Here is a 6,614-nt window from a genome sequence, read left to right as displayed (position 1 = left end):
GAGAGAGAGAGAGAGAAATCGAGTGTGGCAGATGATGTATGTTTAGCCATGCGAATTTGTGATGAGGTGTTTGTTTAGTGTTTCTGTTTTGGATTTAATGTATCTCATAAGGTTGGTTGCCTGAAGGGAACAGGGAATCAGGAGATACAGGTAGTTCTTTGCGTGAGATAGTTCTGGGCAGTCTTGGCAACTGTTGCTAAGGGGGCTGGGATGTTGGGAAAGGGCAGCTGAGAGAATGACAGGAGGACCAGAGTGAAGAATAATAGAATTGCAGAGCTGTAAGTGACCCAAAGGGTCATTCAGTCCAACCCCATGAGATGCAGGAACGCTGGAAGAGAAGAGATGAAGGGATATTGAGAAAGAAGGAAGAACCGCTGTGAATGTGTGGAGTCCATCTGGTGAGGGGAGATTGTGATCAAGGACTGGAAGGACAATGCATCCCCGATATGAGGGTTTTGGTCTGATGCACCCCAGGAACTGATTAATATTACAGGGGATTATGTCCAACCCAAGAGCAACAATTCCCAGAATGGCTTTTCAATCAATTCCTCTTTGTAGGGAACTCTAGGAATTGTTATTCTGGGAGGGAAGTAGGAACCTCCTAACATCTCCCAGTACCCTTAAGAAATTATAGCCCCCCTGAATTGTTTGGGAAGAGCCATGACTCTTTAAAAAGTTATCAAACAGCGATGGGTTACTGCAAAGGGTACACAGAAGAAAGAGATGTGACTTTTGATGTCTTTCAGACCCAATCCAATTAGAAGTGGATCAAGCCAATATAGAGATCAGAAGGAAAGCTGGTGATAAAAAAAGAAAAAACCTTGAATACCACGTCTGCTGATTGTGTGCTCCAAGCCATCCGTCCCTGGGCACATGAACAACCACCAACAGCTGACCATCCTTGGTAATTGCTCACAAAGTCATCTTTTTTAATGCAAATGAAGTGCTTTTCGGGAGCGTTAAATGGAGGCTCTGCGGAAACATTTAATTGCTGTTCAGGGAGACATGGACGTAGTTATGAAAGAGAAGCAATTCCTTGGACAGTTTGCAGTGCACACTTCACGTGCAGCAGACGCCATTAGCAGCCAAGCGCTGCTGTCCATGCTCCAGCCATCTCATCCTCCTTTTAATTTTCAGGGGGATCTTTGGTGACCTCTGAGCTCAATATGTTGTCATGTGGCATGTGCTATATTTAGCATTGCCTTTGCCTGCTCTTCTCCAAAGTTTGGCAGACATTGCAGTAAAAGTGGGCTGAGTGCAAGGTGATTCATGGAGAAAAACTATAGGCCAATGGGGTGGAGGAGGAGGAGGAGTGAAACTTAGCAGTCACAGAATCATAGACTTGTGGAGTTGGAAGGAGCATCTAGTCCAACCCCATTGCAATGCAGGAATATGAACCTGAACATGGATCAAACCCACAACCTTGGTGTTGTCAGCACCATGCTCTAGCCCAGTGTTCCCCAAACTTAGATCTCCAGCTGTTTTTGAACAGCAATCTCCATCATCCCTGATCACTGGTCCTGCTAGTTAGGGATGATGGGAGTTGTAGTCCAACGACAGCTGGAGACCCAAGTTTGGGAAACACTGCTGTAGCAACTATACCACAAGAAAACCAAGAGAAGGGAGAGTGCTTCTCATAGGCATCTGTTTGTCTGCTGTGAAAATAGGATGCTGGGCTAGATGGGCCATTGACCTGATCTAGCAGAGCTCTTCTGAAGTTCTTATGAAGAACGTTCAGGTTTGCCTTGGTTGAGTGGCAACCTAGGTGGCATTCAGAGCTATCCAGAGTCCTAGTGTTCTTGCTTGTATGCCCTGCTTGTATTGTCTTAGATCTTCTAGAACCTTTTTGCTTGACCTCACTTTGTTTTCTAGCTCCCAGACTGGAACTAGTGTTTGTGACCTTTTGTCTTAGAATGGAAGCCTAACTCTTAGTGGTGCAGCAATAAAACTTCTAGTACATTTGCAAAGCTTAACAAGGGTCTGGTATAGTTTCAAATTGGATGAGGGACGGTGTGTTGAGATTAAGTTGTTAATTAAAAATACATTAAAACATCAGTCATTAAAAACTTCCCTAAACAGAGATTCCTGCATTGCAGGGGGTTGGACTAGATGACCCTCAGGGTCCCTTCCTGCTCTTCAATTCTATGATTTTAGAAATGAGCCCTGTCAACTGACTGAGAACAGTGCCTCGGGACAGACCTGAATCTCCCGTTTTAATTATTGTGTTGTTTTAATGGGTTTGTCTCAATCACGGGTGCTTATAACTTAATGTTTTAATGGGATGGTTTGTTATGCATTTTAGTTGTGTATTTTAACAAGAATGAAATGGTTTTTATTTCAATGTGTGCGTAATTGGTATGCATACTTGCGAACTGCTTAGAAGCCTGTTTTTGCATTAAGTAGTTCCCATCGCTTTAATTAGGGCTCCATACTAGATTTGGCTGAAGCCCAGACAGAACCAGGCTGATTTGAAGTGATCTGAACTTCAGCTGAGTCATGTGATGACAGTCCTGGATCACCCTGGGTTGGGCTGGGTCTTCACCCCAAGTGATCTTGCAAGAGGTGGGGTGGCAGGTGGGGAAAAGGGGCAGGCAGCCACTGTGCATTTTCTGCAGGGTACACACAGGGGGAGAAGACCACTGCAGAACTGAATTCTCTGCCCACCTGAAACTCATTTTCTGATTCACCCCTAAACTCTGGCTTTTCCTCCATCTTAGTTCTGAACAGGCATCACTTGCAGCAGGACTATGCTTTAGTTGTCTAGGAACGAGAACTATAATTTATCTTAGAGTAGGGAGTTAAGGATCTTCTAGGTGAGTCTTACGCACTGATCCTTTCATTAATTTAAGATAAGGAAAAGGTCAGTATGTACTGCTGACCTACAACAATCCTTTCCGTCGGCTTATGCAAGCTCAGAGCTGCTGCCAGTGAGGATCGAAGAACTCTAAAAAGTAATGCCATCAATAATTTGGCCTATCCAAGGAGTATAAATAATAACGGAGGGAGTATGGAAGCCTTTTTATTCATTATTGAAACTACAAAGGTTAAGAATACTGTCCAGAGGGGGTCCCTATGCATCACTACTGAAAGAGAGACTTCTGGACGGCCCAGCTGGCATAATGGATATTGTAACCGTAGCATACAGCTCTTCAAACCACGGTTCCAGCATATTGCAATATGAACTGTGCATGTTCATGCATTTGCAACCACCCTATGAACCTGGGGATGGGGAGTCTGTGGCAACCCCAGCTGGCATGACTGGTGGTCAGGGTGGATGGGAGTTGTGATCCAATTGCACTGGTGTCCCATCCCTTCTGTAAGTCATGGTAACACACTGCCTAAGTCAAATGTCAGGCCGAATGGCTGCCCTACCAAAAACTGTTGGTTTGTTTCAGAAAGTTGCATATTTGGGGCAACTTGAGTCAAAAGTAATGGGACCATTGCAATAGCACTAAGAATATTATCTGAAACAGAAAGCCAGCGTGGTGTATTGGTTAGAGTGTTGCACTATGATCTGGGAGACCAGGGTTCAAACCACCGCCCCCACTCAGTCATGAAGCTCATTGGGTGACTTTGGACCAGTCACCATCTCTCAGCCTCACAGGGTTGTTGTGGGAATAAAAATAGGGAGGAAGAGAACCATGTACACCACATTGAGATCCCTGGAGGAAAAAGTCATATATAAATGTAATAAATAATAATAAATAATAACTGTTCCCACGGCTTCCCCTTAGCTAGAAGAAACAAAAACACAGGCCCAGATGCAAATGTGGAGTCATCTCTGAAAACATTATCCTAATTCATATGCCTTTCATGCTATCAACTGTCCTTCACTCTCATCTGCTTTTGCTTGGGAGCAGGTGGGTCTATGTTTTTGTTTTTTGCTGGCTGCTGTATTGCTGAATAAATCAGCCTTGCCAGACAAGATTCTGCAAATATGCACAATGGTGCACTTTTCAATCAAGCAACCAAGCATCGTGAGTTCCACCCACCCATCGATGTGATGGCAGCCCAACCCAAATCTCCCTTCATTCTGGTCGGCTTCCATCACTGCTCTTCTCCCTTCATTGAAGGTGTCCATGCATACATATGCATTTTCTCAGCCCAGTGTTTGTTTGGATCAAAAGCATGGAAGGGAAAAGCAAAGCGATTGTCAACACAGCAGGTGCTCCGTATCTGAGAGAAATGAGTGATGATCTAGAATACCAATGGACCTTGTGGGTGGAGGATGACGATGACTGAGGACAAGGTTTTTGAGAATTGGCACTCCGTCTTGAAAGAAAGAGTTTCTCTTGCTCTCTACACAAGGAAGTAGTAGGTTGATTGAGTGGCTTATATTTTGAGGTTACATCATTGGTTACCTCTGTTTGGACTAGTTTACTTTTTTGATTTGTTTATAAGCACTTTCAAAACGTTTATAAGTGATTTGTTTATAAGCAAAATGAGTTCACCAGCACAAAACATTAAAATGGCAAAACAATACAATAACGACAGACATTTAAAAAACACACACACCTGTACGAAGATACCAAGGCTGCAAAGGTCCAATCTTATGCATCAGGGAAGTAACCCACAAACAGGACTTGAGCACAAGAGCACTGGCAGAACACCAGAAAGAAGATTTGTTACAAACATTATTGTGGGTAAGCGGGTTAGATTGATTATGTTTAACAATTAGAGGATCTGCAAAACCAACCTAATTAAGCCAGAGCAAATATGTCTGGGCAGGCGAGTTGTAAAAATAAATAAATGGGGGGATTCTAACCCCCATCTCCTGGAACATCTTGCAGTGGCATACTGTGGCCACACAAGGCTGTTTCAAGAGAATCTTCCCTCTCCGCTGTGTTTCCCTTGAGTGTATGAACCTGACAGGCACACTGTGCCCCTGTTGGCCAGTGTTCACCCCAGAGTGATGACCAGGCATAAAGGCCACCCCCCAGGAACCTCCAAGGCATAGCCCATGGAAGGTGACTAAAGAGTGCCCTAAACTCAATAAATGCCACAGGTATTGATGCAAGCATTTCTGAAGTACACTCACCTGCCCGGGTGAAGCTCCAATTGGACCAAATTAAAGAACACTGCACCATACAGATAACACCCAACAGTATGTTGTAGGTGAAAAAGAGGCACCCGAAGGCCAATTTGGGCATGCCCCCACATTCCTACTCAGTCCTCCCCCCAAAAAACAGGGTGACTAGTGAAGTCCATGCTGCAACGGATTTGGAGGGTACATGGAAGGAGGCAGGAAGACTCTAGGACCCTGTCAGAACCTCACACCTCCTTCCAAAGCCCAGTGCCTTGCTTACCAGGCTTTGAGACAGCACCCCTTGACTCAGAGCCCAGTGCACATGCACTGCTCACATATCCCTGAACCTACCCCTGCCTGCTGAGAACTGTCATGTTGGTGAGTTCTAGGGGGAAGAGATTTCTCTGTTCTGGTTCCACGCCACTGAAATGCCCTCCCTAGGGAGATACATGTGGCCCCTACATTGTTGTTTTTTTGGGTGAGATCCTTAATGATATTCTTATTCCAGTCTGGTAAAAATCAGCAGCAGGATGGGCAATTGGAAGCCACAGGCAAGACGCATGAGGGCTACATGTGTCCAGATTGCGGGCCATTCCCCTGTGGTTTTCAGCACAGGAGGCTACAGTCTGGAAGTGGTTCTCCATCTACCTCATTTTTTAAGCTATGGGTACCAGAGATTGAACTTGGAACCTTTCCCAAATCATGTGCTCTAATACAGAGCTACAGTCCTTTAGCAAAGGATACAGAATCATAGAATTCTAGAGTTGGAAGGTACCCTGAGGATCATCTAGTCCTTCAACCTCCTGCAATGTAGTACTATTCAGCTGTCCCATACAGGGATTGAACCTGCAACCTTGGCATTATCAGCACCACGCTCTAACCAACTGAGCTATCCAGGCTCTGTTATAGAAGCTTCTCCTCCTCAGTAGGCAGTGAGTTTGCGGGGAGGGGTAGCAGATGGTACTGCACCCAGATTAGGGGAAAAGAGAAATCCCATTTCTAGTCACGCTAGGTGGGGAGATATCATGCCCCACTCCAAATGGGGTCCCTCTCTCTGTTCTTGTTTTAATATTGTCAAACTGCGGTTGAAAGCCAACCAGATGCTATCTGCGTAAGTGACAAAGCTTGGTGGCCGTTTGAAGAAAATTTGAATTCAGGCCCCTGATGGCCATTTGCAATCTCTAATCTCTGCACGATAAGGGGACAGCGAGGAAAGGGGGAGAGAAAAACCCATAGCCACACAGATAAGAAAACTTATTCCATTTGGTTATTGACTCGATAAAGCGGGCCCAAGTCCTGTAATCCATTTACAGCAAGCCTCCATCGCATGGCAGCATAAATATTTTAGAAGCAAGACATTTATGCCGACTGCCAGGGTGAGAATAATTGAGTCTCGGCAACCTTCCTGCCCAGCCCTCAGCCCTAGAGGTGCAAAAGCTGCTGGGAGTTTTTGCTATGAGAGACATGCAGACATTCGGTGTATTAAATGAGATAGGAGATAGTGACGGGAACAGCTAAGGCTTAAGCAAAATACAGGCAGGAGCTGGGGGGGGCTCTAGAAGTCAGCTGGGAATAAGGTACACTGCGC

General features: G+C 45.1%; 1 non-coding gene across 1 annotated transcript; it reads right to left on the bottom strand.

The window, feature by feature from the left end:
* Positions 1–5,851: 5,851 nt before the first annotated feature.
* Positions 5,852–5,925, bottom strand: TRNAI-GAU (transfer RNA isoleucine (anticodon GAU)). The gene has a single exon. It is a non-coding gene; the product is annotated as a tRNA-Ile (tRNA).
* Positions 5,926–6,614: the final 689 nt, after the last annotated feature.

Source organism: Podarcis raffonei, chromosome 8 (assembly GCF_027172205.1).
Source record: "Podarcis raffonei isolate rPodRaf1 chromosome 8, rPodRaf1.pri, whole genome shotgun sequence".
NCBI lineage: Eukaryota > Metazoa > Chordata > Lepidosauria > Squamata > Lacertidae > Podarcis > Podarcis raffonei.
Note: the sequence above shows the minus strand (reverse complement) of the source record. Positions and strands in the feature narration are given on the sequence as shown.